This window comes from Astyanax mexicanus, chromosome 3 (assembly GCF_023375975.1).
Source record: "Astyanax mexicanus isolate ESR-SI-001 chromosome 3, AstMex3_surface, whole genome shotgun sequence".
In the NCBI taxonomy this organism is placed as follows: Eukaryota; Metazoa; Chordata; class Actinopteri; order Characiformes; family Acestrorhamphidae; genus Astyanax; species Astyanax mexicanus.
This window is the reverse complement of record NC_064410.1, coordinates 51,094,184-51,107,010: the sequence shown is the minus strand read 5'-3', so window position 1 is coordinate 51,107,010 and position 12,827 is coordinate 51,094,184. Positions and strand designations below refer to the sequence as shown.

At 39.3% G+C, this 12,827-nt stretch overlaps 1 protein-coding gene across 5 annotated transcripts in view; it reads left to right on the top strand.

The window, feature by feature from the left end:
• The window catches only part of csmd3b (CUB and Sushi multiple domains 3b), a 524,461-nt gene that overhangs the window by 385,519 nt on the left and 126,115 nt on the right, over positions 1-12,827 (top strand). The gene's annotated exons all lie outside the window — the stretch shown is intronic.

Genomic DNA, 12,827 nt, shown 5'->3' with positions numbered 1-12,827 from the left:
GGGTGCTCAGCGGTAACTTAGCAACTAGCTGCCAATTTTCTGTCTTACACTTGAAAAGTTGAAAAGCGTGCTGGGTGCATGCTGGAGCTGAAGGCTTCTCTGCAGTATTAATATTTAATGGCTGAGAGCATAAACTGTGCTCAACATTCCAGTGACATTCCCTCTGGCCTACTAAAACTTTTACCCATCAGCATGCACGCTAGATTACAGCACTTCATAATTACTCTGGAAAATAATGGCAGTGGTGACACACCAGTGACCTGTGCTCATAAACACTCAGTCCCATTCTACTTACCTCGTCTGATTTACTGTTTGGAGTGCCACTTTTAAGTTTTCTCAAGAATAGTGATGCTTCTTTTATGACAAAAGTTATGGAAGGTCCTAATTTTTGTTCCCTTTATAATCATGATCTTATAAGTATCCCAAACACTAGCAGGGAGCAGAAATATCAGCAACAGATCACAAGGCGAGGAAGTTGGTCTCGGCAACCAAGTGGTGGAAAAGCAGTAAGGTGTCGGGCCAAATCTCAAAGCTGCCAGACCTTTATATTCAGACATGACCAGGACCAGTTATGATCAGTTACCTGGCTTCTCCTCCTTCAAGTCAGTGACATTTATGACAAATACGTAAGAGTAGGTAATTTAATCTTGGCCTAAACAAGTTTAGTAATCTTTTTTTTTTTCTGCCTTGAGCTTGTAATATGCTAGGCTAAGTTTAGCTCTAGCTAATTGGTATCTAAAATGTAAAAAAGCAATGTAAACCCATACATGCAAACTTATGCATCTGAGAAATTTTTTATTGTGTATTCTCCCTGTTTTACTACACTTGTTTTAAATTGTGATGTTTGTGGAGTCACGGTTTACCAAGCTTCCCTTTCATTTTCAGCATATTTTAGTGTGCACTGATTGGCATTCATCTATGTTTAAAAGTTTTCCATATCATAAATAGCCCTTTATATGCAGCAGGGAGGGGTATTTTGTAAATTTCAAACTCATTTTTGTGAGACAGTGAGTTGTAGAACAGTTTCTGATTGGTAGGTTATAAACTGGTGATAATGTGAAATGTTGTAGGTAAAATTGGCAGTGGGGAACCCAAAAGCGTGACAGCTAATTAATACTGTTAAAGTGTAATGGCACTATTATACCCATTACTTCCTTTAAAAATGAAAATATATGACTTCTATGTTAATCTATAACATATTTATTATTTGACAACAACTGTAATGGTAAGGAATGGTTGGTGAACAAACCAGTAGAAAGACTCTTCCAGGAGCTGTATAATTTACTTATATACATATTTGATTCAGTAATTGAAACAGCTTTGGTGGTGTAGAGAAAATATGAAAGAGGTTCAGTTTTGGTGTCTGTTTCTATACATGTAGTTTTGATACAATGCAGATGAAGTCCAAAATTCCCACTATGCAAGCCATAGGCAATATTGGCAAGAAATCAACTGGCTGAGGAAGAAGCCTTGAGATAAGCCATGGCTCTACATTGTACTGCATGTTCTACTGACCCAGTATCTTCGGCCTCTGTTCCTTGAAGTCAGTCCAAGTACTTCCAAACTGTCTATCAGTGTAGGATCACAGCCGCTGTAAAGAGTTTAGTACTCGCCTTGTGTCGTTATAAGAGTTGGACTGGGGGATTACTCCAAACATCTCTTCCCTGTGACCCACAACTGTCACTCAGCCCAGTATACAGTACTGTATGCCTAAGCTTCTGCACATCCTGCTGAAATGGAGCAGCTTTGTCCTCCAAAGCTCACACAAAGGCTGCTACTGTTCTTGGAAGTGTTTTACTCTTAAAGAATCTCAAGGAGCCCAAGCAAAAAACCTCCCTCAATGTCACTATCTGTTTTCATAAGCTGTTATGGGTATTTCCGATTCTCCTCTCAGGCATCGTTTACCACTGTGTGGGCCGCATGTGATGGCTCCCGGCGGGGTCCTTTCTGGCCATTGGCCTATTCACAGACTAATGCAGTGGGATGGAGGGCTCTAAACAAGACTGATGTCATTTGAAATGAAGACGTGATGAGAGCAAAGTGAAGGTGAAAAGCTGATGGCTTTGCGAAAGAAGAGTGTGAAGAATGAAAAATGCATTTGCTGCCTAGGGTGTCTTTACCTTACTAAATTCTGTTTATATAAGAGATAGTAAGCATGTGGATATGCCTTACTGACTGGACACTCAAAAATAAAGGTGCTATGAAAGGAGCTTTTAGTAGGACTTTACAACAAGGGCACCATTATTCCAATGTACACTATATGTCCAAATGTTTGTGGACAACCCTTTTATGATTGCATTTATCTTTAAGCAGCAGAGCAGTGGAACCTTGTTCTCTGGAATGATGATTCTCTATTCAGAATTTTGTACTTTAATTATTCGGTTAGTGGGAGAAGAGGAGTGGTGCTAATGCTAGTCACTAAATGCAATCAGACTTTCAGAGCAATGCTCCAACATCTAGTTAGAAAGTCTTCCCTGGACGGCATGGAAGTTACTCCGACCAAAGCAATACACACGCTATTCATTTTTCCCATATACTGTATAGCCTAAATTTGCACTACAATTCTTTCATATGTAGATGTATTCCATATGCAGCATAGCCTGAACTGTACAACTGGACACATGTATTGCAGTTGCAATTCCTTCTGACATGCCCATTGAGAAATCATAGCCCTTAGGTTGTGGGTGTTACATATGCGGAGGCTGTGTTTTAGTTTTGCGGGAGTCAGCACCCAAAGGCACTGGTGTGCACCAGGGTATTGTTTTGTAATACACTTGCTTCAAGGATTTTCTGATAGCTGTCAGGTTTAATGAGCTAGGATGACATTCTAGATCTCGCTTTTAGTCTTACTGAGGTATCTAGACCATGGCAAAGCTTGTTTTTTCCCATGGGAGCACCAGCAACATATCTGAACAAAAGATCAATAGGGACCGAAATAGAGTGAGGGAATGCACAGACTGTATGTGTTCTGGTTTCATGAAGGAGGGTTGGTGTGAAATTTACAGACAGTGAGCGAGATACGTTCCACTAATTTTATTGCATTCATTGGCTGCATTTTGTGCTTTTAACAGTGCTTGATCTTAAGGCACACAAGTAATAACCATGTGCAGATATTTTTCCCATTTTAAATCAATGGGAAACGTTTTTTTCCTTACTTTATCAGATGTTGCTGTTAGCTGTGATTGATGGTTTCAGGGCCTTTTTTATCTCTGTTTATTTCACTCAATACAAATGTATTGCTTCAATATAATGTGTTTAAGACATAAATGGAGAATGAAATTTCTAGAGTAGAGAGAGCTACAGTAGAAAGAGCTGGTCTAGATGCCTTTGTCACTAAGCCCCTGCATGGTGGACTCCTGCTGGGGGGAGCTGTGTATTATCATGCACCTGAAGTACTGTCAAACATCTAGGGCGAGTAAGGGAGCGATTAAAGGCTTAATGTGTCTTCTAGAACAAAGCCAGGCCTGAGCGCATATAACTGTGCGGAGATGAAAACCTTAGCTGCGTGTCAGAAAAGCTTTAGGTTGTCAGACATAAAGACCAGCACTGAAGCAGATCATCTTACCCAAACTATTTGAGTTTAGGACCTGCTCTGAAAATAGCTTTCTCACATTCTCTGGGGGTGGTCAGCAGAGCGTGGGTGGCTCTTCAGCTAAAAATACAAATTAGTTGAGGCACAAACTGGGCTAGGTGTTAGAATAGTGTATGTGATGTGGTTTGAATCTCAAGGGTTTGATTATCATTGTTCAGAAACAATGCAGTGTTTCATTAAATCTAAAATTGCACAATGATTCAGGATTGTTACTGTTTTACATAAAATACATTATCGCTTTTTTAATGCAGTTAAATGTGATTATTGTTGTGTGAATTGAGAACTCTGATACCATGAATTTGACTGTGGAAAAAATACTAGAATAAAGACAATAAAAAACATCAACATTTTAGGGATTTTTTTTTGTAACTCATGACAAGCATTGGTATGTTGAGTATTTGATGGATAATTGATTAAAGAACCAATCATTTGTAATATTTGTTAAATTAATTATTGTTCATCACATTCAGTGGTCATTATACCACACTTATCTTCAGCCTCATAATGTGATTGAAATATCAGAAATGCATATAAGGTTGAAAACAGCACTCTGACCAAATAATGTTAGGTGTAATTCCTTCTTGCCTGCATGTAACCCAGCAACACTTGACATCATTACATATAACAACAGAGTGTCCATTCAAAAATATAAAATATCAATTAATATCTACACAAGCTGCCGTTTTTGATGGAGCCCATTTCTGAAGGGTCACATTGCTTTGTACTTATGTTTCACCTGAAATTGTAAGACTTGTATCACCAATAGTAGCTTAGGACCAGTCTGGAAAAGGTTATAAAGCCATTTCTAAAGTTTTGGGACCACAGTGAGAGCCATTATCTACACTTGGCGAAAAAGTGGAACAGTGGTATACCTTCCCAGGCGTGTCCTATTACTTCTGGTGTAAAAGTAGCACCGCATTTTAGAACAATACCTTCAGTAAAATATGGTGGTGTTAGAGGCTGTTTTGTTACTTCAGTGCTGAGATAAATGGAATGGACCTACTTGGGTTCTGCAGCATGGCTAAAAAATCAAAAACAAAGTAAAGACTTTGGAGTGATCAAAGTCCTGAATCCAATTTAAAGGCTGTGGCATAACCAATCAAGTTTATGGATCATAATCATCTTAAAGTCTGAAAACAAAAATCTAAAATCGATACTGGCACTGCATTGCTGCAGTTATCTATAGGCATGCCAGTGCCAAATAGCACAACCTTGGCTGTATAGTTTAATTATGATCAACTTTAACATTTTCAGATCAATGCAGTTGAATTACCAGCTTCAGAGTGTTGCATCATTACACATTTTTTTTTACTCTCCTAGTGGAAAGCACACATTCCTGTAAAGTTATCATGCCTTGGTGGCCCAGTATTGATCCAGTGTTTGGACTTGAGTAGCTAACAATCCATACTCGAGATGCTGTGAGAGAAATCTCTAATTAAAAAAAAAAAACAAGCACGGTAGTCTTGTCAGAGTGGTGGGAGTTCCCTTAGAACCAAAATAACACCACTCACCAGCACTTTCACACACTTCTGTGGCTTCTGAGCAACTGTGTGGATCCAGATGTCTTTGCACATCTACAAATCACGACTCTCGCCACTGCAGGCATACACACGCTGCCCCCAAAACACGCTCACACATACACAGCAAGCTTACCCCCACGCCACTCACACTTTCATCAGCAGCGCACAGTACTACAGCTCTGCCGTTAAAAATGCAGCGTTCCACAGCCTTTTTTATGTTTCATTATTCTGTCAGAAAGAATGATAGCAGCAATATTTCAGACAATGACAGGTTTGGTCTGAGAGATGCATTATTCAGTACAGAGCGAACACCCCTCCCCCTTCTTTCCCCCCAGCCCATCATTCCATCTTCCTCCCTCCACCTCTCTGGTCCCAGAGACTCGACATGAACTCCATCCTCCGTCATGGCCGGTGGGGGAGCAGGTGTAATGATCTCTTGCTGTTAAATATTGCACGCTAGCACCAGCGACGTTCAGTTGCTAAATTACAGTTACAACAGCTTCTGGCCTTTTTCAGCTGGCTTGCTGCAGGCCTTACACATGCACTCAATGGGGCTCTAATTGAAGTTTGGAGGATTGTGCTGAATGTTGCCTTTGCAGTTTAAGACACTAAACAGTAGTGCAGCCAAACAGCATTACATGTTTCACTTGGTGAAACTAATGTGATGGCTTAAGGGCCTATGCATGAAAGTTTGAATTTACTGCATTATTTACAATGTTAAACTTGTCAGACTGTCAGTCGAGTTTAAGCTTACACTGTTCTTAAATATACATTCACAAGATATACTGTATGCTGACATGCCACATACTATTCCTGTCCCTGTCCGGTAGGTTCTTCTTTTGCAGTTCAAAGGACTGTTGGTTTGTAATGTATTGCATTATCAATCTGGAAGTAGCTGTTAGAAGATGAGTTATCCGTGGCCATACAGAAATGTACAGCAACAATACTAAAACAGGCTATAGTTTTTAGGCAATGACTGGTTAATGGCCCAAAATGCACCAAGAAAATATATCCCTCACACTATTACACCATTTTCACCAGTCTGGACTACTAAATAAAGTCAGGTTGGGTTCATTTTTTCAACCTGCTTTTCTACTGTGTGTCAGAAATCTGCATTCTTCATAACAGGCTACGTTTCTCCATCCTTTAACTATCCATCTCTGTTGAGCCTGTGCCCTCTGCAGCCTCAGTTTTATGTTCTTGGTTGAAAGAAGTGGAACCCGATTTGGTATTCTGCTGTTGTCTCTACTCAACATGAAGTTTGGATGTATTGTGTGTATTGGTTGTATCTTTCCTTCTAGTACTACTGTACTGTATCTGCTTGAACCAGTCTGATAATTCTTATTTTATAGTTTGCATTACGGTGTTTTTGTCCTCTAGAGCCTGTTTTGCGGAAAATTGCAGGAAATTAGCAGTTCTAGAAATACTTAAACCAGTCTGCCTGGAACCATCAGTCATGTCACTCAGAATCACTGAGATCACATTGTTTCCACATTTTGACATTGACGTGAACACTACATGAAGCCTGTGGCCTGTATCTACAAGGATTTATGGTTTTGCTGCTGCCACATGGCTGGCTGATTGGCTGATAATTGTATGAATGAAAACATGTACAGCCCTCTTAATGAATTGCTTTTTGAGTGTATATTCTCTCCTCTGTGCATTAGCATGAAGTTCTGCACATTCTGCTCTTCCATCACATCTCAAACTAGCTTTCTCAGCATTGTTAATGGATGCTTTTCATTTCTGACATTTTCCATCCAGGTACCCATTAGTCCCCCTACCCCTTTAAATGTCATTTAGCAGTGATTAATACACTGTGTAAAGTTTTTGCACCATCTATTTCTCAGTGTCTAGAAAAGAAAAAGAACTGCGTGTTTCAGCGAGCTTGTGCATTTGGAGTCAGTCAGTACAAATATGATACCCTTCCTTTATATATTAGCATAAGGCTTCCACACCCCTGCAAGCCTCCTGCAACTTCAGCTGTTCTGGTACCCTTCACAATCCTATTAATGTTTCCCAGGTATTTTTAGCTCACTTCATCACTCCCTCGTCATAGAGGTCTTGTGTCAATCATGAACTTCTGTGGACTTCAAACAGACTGAGTGTGCAGATTCATTGCACGCATACGTATTTCAGATATAAGCAGAAAGTACCGGCTGTGGTGAGAAGGGAAAGAAATAGCCTTTGCTTTGCCTGTTTTTTATCTCAACAGAAGGTCTTGCCTTTTCCATTTGTTGCCGTTGACCAAAATTCAGAAATCTTTTAGGCAGAGGAAGATTCAGTTCACTCTAGTTCTGTTCATAGACTTCATATGGACTATTGTCCTTGAGGATATGAATCAGCATTGGTAAGGCATGGAAACAGCAGTGAAGAACTGCTAATGAGCTCAATGTACTTAGACTGCTTTGCATTGCGTTTGTTAGAGAATAAGAAGAGGAGCTGGTGCTGGTCTTCTTCAAGTGGTGAATATATGCAGTGTCTTTGTGCTGAACATGAATACAAAGCAGCTGCTGTGTATGTAGTACTGTATACACAGTGTCAGCTCTAATTTGAAGCTATATTGGATGAGCCATCACACCATTTCTGGCTTCCATGTAATTGGACAAATCAATCTAATCTTAAATAAAATGCAATCACATGCAATCATTGAGTGCTTGAAGCCTGCAACATCTGAAGACCCTGAGTCTCTTTCATGGTGATGCCAGGGGCCAGCTATAAATTGAAGCCATTGTCAGCTTCTCCTTGTTTCAGGGGGGATTTTACTCTGTCTTCTGTCTTTTTGTGTGTAAGGTGTAAAATATGTCCTGTAGATTTCAATGTGTTAGTATAATTCAAGTGGATCAAGTAGTATATTTCATCTCATCCACCCTCCAGTTTAAATTTATTTAGTAGAAAATCAGCAATAGAATCTGCTGATGAATCTAAAAGTTTTAACTGTTTATCTTAATGGTTGTGCACATTACCAGTGAAGGCAAGTCAGACATATATACCCATGATACATGATTCTTGGGTCTACTTTGGATCATGAGCATTTACTTAGCTTAATCAAAGTATGTCCACAAATATTTATCACATTTTATTACGTCATAGTATATGACAGTGTATGACTTCAGTAGTTTTTCGTATGTAGCAATGATCTGGCTAAGGTGACTTTTATTATGAAGCCCAAAATGGCAGATTAGCCCTTTATTAGCTAAAATTTGATAACAGCTAGATGGCACTGTGCTGGTCAGATAAGTAGGTTGTGTATTTTGATGTGATATGTGGATTATGGCTATAGCTCGATTGAGTCCTTGGTTATTGACCTCCGAACACCAGAATATTTTTGATATCGGGATGGCTGATGTTACTGGTTTGATATGGTATCTGCTTTGATATGGAATCTCTCTATATCTATCTATCTTATTATTATTTATTTTGCTTTCTGTATAGGTCACCTAACACAGGTGTAAATACCCTTAAATTAATGGTGACATTAACCTCATAAAGCTGCACTTTAATCTCATTGATTTATCTCGAGTCCAGTTGCTGGAGCACAGAGCCCAAGCTACAAGAAATGATATAAGTGTCAAATTACAAACAGACCGCAGTGTAGTATACAAAGGGCAATGAAAAAGCTTTCTCTTTTTCTTACACACCAATCAAGCAGCATATGCTGTGTAATGGAAAAAAATCTAATTTTATTACTGTGCCATTTGGCAAGTGGAGTGGTTTATTTTAATCAACAGCACAGAGGAGGTTACACCTGCAACAGCTAAACTGAACAGAACCAACAATATTACACTTGTGTCACACCACACACTCACCGGTATTCACTTCAAAATGACTTCAGATGGTGTGTCTCAGCCCACAGTGTCTAACACAGACGGACTCTTACCCAACCCATTTATTTCAGATGCACACTTCACTTCAGCGACACTAATTAACAAACAAGAGGACTCTGCTGTGTCAGAGATTTAGGAGTGCAGGTTAAGCTCTGAGGGAAACCCATGTCCAGTGACATTCTGACACAGTTTCACAAGGTAACACCCATTTGGACACGGTAAATAAACATGAATCTAATTGGCCGTACACAATGATGAGGTCTGTCATAGTTGGTTTAGTGTTTACATCTCAAATTTAACTTTTCCAATAACTGCTGTCATGTTTTGCTGCAGGATTGTCATTGCTAAGAATTGAAACAAGAAATTCTTCCTTGCCAAACATAATCAGTAAAATACTAAAGATCTTACATCCAGAATTCTGCGCTAAAGAAGATACCACCCACCCAAAGAATTTCAATAGTACCTTCATAAAGGTTATACATTAGCACCTGGAGGGATTATATCAATATTAATCAGTTACAATCGCAAAGACGTCGACCAGTTCAAAATTTTGTAAGCCATTTGTAAACCCTTCATATTGTTTAAAGGAAAAAAATCTTCTTTTTCCATAAAACAATTATTTCAAGCAACATAAACAGATAATGGAACATATTGATGTTACAATATAAAAGGAACAGCTTTGAAATAATATGCTAAAAATATTTATAGCTGCTCTCTAAAACTAGGAAGTGGCAGATATGTCTTGAATATCAATTGGAAAATTCCAGATCTTTGGTGTATTCCAGCAGAAAGCTTCTTCACCTGTCTTCTTATATATTCTAAGAGGGGACTGCAGACAGACCTTCCCCTTCAGAGTTCAAAATCAGCCTGTGAATCTGAAGTGAATTTCTAACTGCAGTTCTTTATCTTACTGTGCCTCCCCACCACCTTCATGCCTGTGCTTTATAGCAAATAGAGGCCGACCCCTCTGACCCACTGTGTTCTGGTAGAGGTATCATCTACTGTATATGGTATTAGAAGCACTCAGCTCACCTATACGTTTGGGAAATCATATAGTCTGCCAGTCAGCCATTTGTAAGCAAGCCATTGTGTTGTGGTTGAATATACAGTGTGGACAGGCTGGTGGGACTGCTCTGTGTGTTTACAGGAGGCAAATTACTAATTAAACTGATGCGTCTCATCAACTCGTTCCAGCACTATGCCATTTATATTATTCCAATAATTGAGACAAAGATTGCATTATTAATATCATAAAATTTTAAATCATTTACTTTTGCCGAATTTCGTGGAGAAGTTTGCAAATTTGTGCAGCACTAATGCACAGTATGCAACACGCATTAAATACGTTTTTCTTTCTACAAAGATTATGACCTCAAACAAATGTGCATATTGTTAGTGCATACATATCCCGCATGTGCATGCATATGTTCACACACCCACACTCGATATAATCCATTTAAATGACCTAGAGGTAGCTGAGCCTCAAAGCGAGCACACTGGAGCTCTGTCCCTCAGGGACTGGCTATTGAAGTCCAGGCTGTGTTCCAGACCAGGCTTCCAAGCAGAGAAAGAGAGAGAGAGGTTAACAAAGGCTCAGGGGATAGACCCCAGCCACCTGGCCTGGAGTAGCAGAAGATGCCCTGGGGGTATGAGCTCAGCTCACTCTACAGCCCATGGTGAGATGGGTCATGCCAGTGGAACAAGCTTTGACTTGCATTCAATTGAACCATGAGTGCGAGAAGAAGAGAGAGAGAGAGAAAGAAAGAGAGAGTGGAGTACAGGCATGAGAGGTGCAACAACAAAAACACAAAAGGAATGTGAATCACAATCAAGAAATCATTGGCATCTTGCAGAGGTGATGTGTGCCAGAACTTCCCCTGAGGAACCTGTGTTTGCACACGTTTGGGCACACATGGTGTCGGTCCAATTGGTTGGTCCTGAACAATTAAAGCCAGTAACTGTGATCCAGACAGTAATCTCCTTGGAAACAGCACAGCTCTTCCAATACAGCCTCCGTTTAAGCCTGATATATCAGCAGAACCATCTTTTTTTCTTTTTTTTCTTTTTTCTTTTTTAATACATGTTTCTATAACCACCATACGAAATTATAAACCCATTTAGCACTTGTGGAAATTGCATGTTATCATTCAGTTGCACAATGTCAATATGTTACAGTTCAGTGGTTCCATTTACAATATGAAACAATAGTTAAAGATCTGCTCATTTCGACAGTCCATTGTTGCGTGGTGCAATATATAGAAATGCATTTAAAAAAGTATTATACCCGTAATAGTAGTCATTGAAAGTGTCAGGTCAGAAGCGAAAGTTTATGAGCCAGAAAAGCGCTGCAGAATGAGCCAAGCTGAGACAAAGATAAGAATAGCGTAAAAATATAATATAAGTTTGGGCTATTTCATTTATTTGGTAGGCAACCTTTGTTTAAGCCATTCAATTATTGACACATATATGCTTTTACATTTGAGGCCAAAATGTATTTTTACATTTCCTGCCAACCTACACTTTCATTTTGCACTAGTTCTTACACTGTGCCCTCAGTGAGCCTTGAAGAAATATTTCTGTATATTGTTACAGATGAATTTACATCTTCATAGCAGCATAAATGACTTCAAATGGACGTTCATACAGATTCAGTTTAAAATCAACTTAAAATTGTCCACCCTTAAACAATGAAGTAAGTGCTTAGTCATATTCTTAGTGTACACTGATCAGTTTAACACAAAACATAGATGGAGCACAAATCCACCAGTTACAGATTAGAGGTAGATGACGGACACGTGAATCCACCAGATAGATAAGGCGTATTGTTTTATGCCAAATTAATTCATGGATTTAAATGCCTACACATCGTTGCTGTCAGACAAAATACTTTTTTAATCCAAAATAGCAACTTGTCTGGAGCAGAAAATTCAATTTAAAATATTTTGGAGCTTTTTATAGATATAGTCGTTATTAAATGTGTAAGCAATATAAACAGCTGCACATTCAAATATTGAAAATCATCAAAAATCTCACAAATCACATGTTTATTCAGTTTTTCATCATGAAATTCTGACATGAAATATCTGACAGATTTATTATTTTTTTAAATTATCATTTTCACCTCAAATTTAATTTCATCCCAAATCGAATTGGTCATTGACCCCCTAAAATGATGGACCAAGTGCTTTTTTTGTTGCTCACCATTAAGAGAAATGGATTATTCTCAATGCCACCAGGATTACTCCTGTCTCATAGGCAAGACCATAAGAGCAATACCTAGTGTATTATATAGACTAGGAATAGATGGTACTGTATATATTAAAACTGTAAAAATGGTTTTCCCTTTAAAACCTCACTCTCCTGCCGCACTGTACCACTCCGATTAGGATATAAGACGGCTCACTTTGCTTTTTTCATATCAAGCCTGATGCTTTTTAAGGCCAGACAGGTCAAGTGACAAGTGTGGGGTAGCGGACTGATGCAGAAGAGCAGATACACACGTCTCCAGGCAAGAGGTAAGCAAATAAGGGACCTGTCCGCCTCCCGGCTGCACTTCGTCCCGGACCTGACTGAGTCGCTTATCAGAGCAGAATCTAATGACTTGCCAAACAGGACAGGTTATACCTGTGACCTTGGCACTCTTCAGTAAGCTGTGCTCAAAGCTCTGGGCCTGAGTTCCTTCAAGCCACAGATCAGCCAGCGAGTAATTTACCTTCTCCACCAAGCAGCACAGAACACAGGAGCAGGAGCCATGATAATGAACTCAGCTTCTACTACTAAACCTTCTGGCACATCTGTCAAAAGCCTTAGATATTAGTCTGACTCCTTTCCCTTGGTTGGTGACACCCCAGGACCAGTGTCTGCTGGTAGGTTATTAAATATCGCATC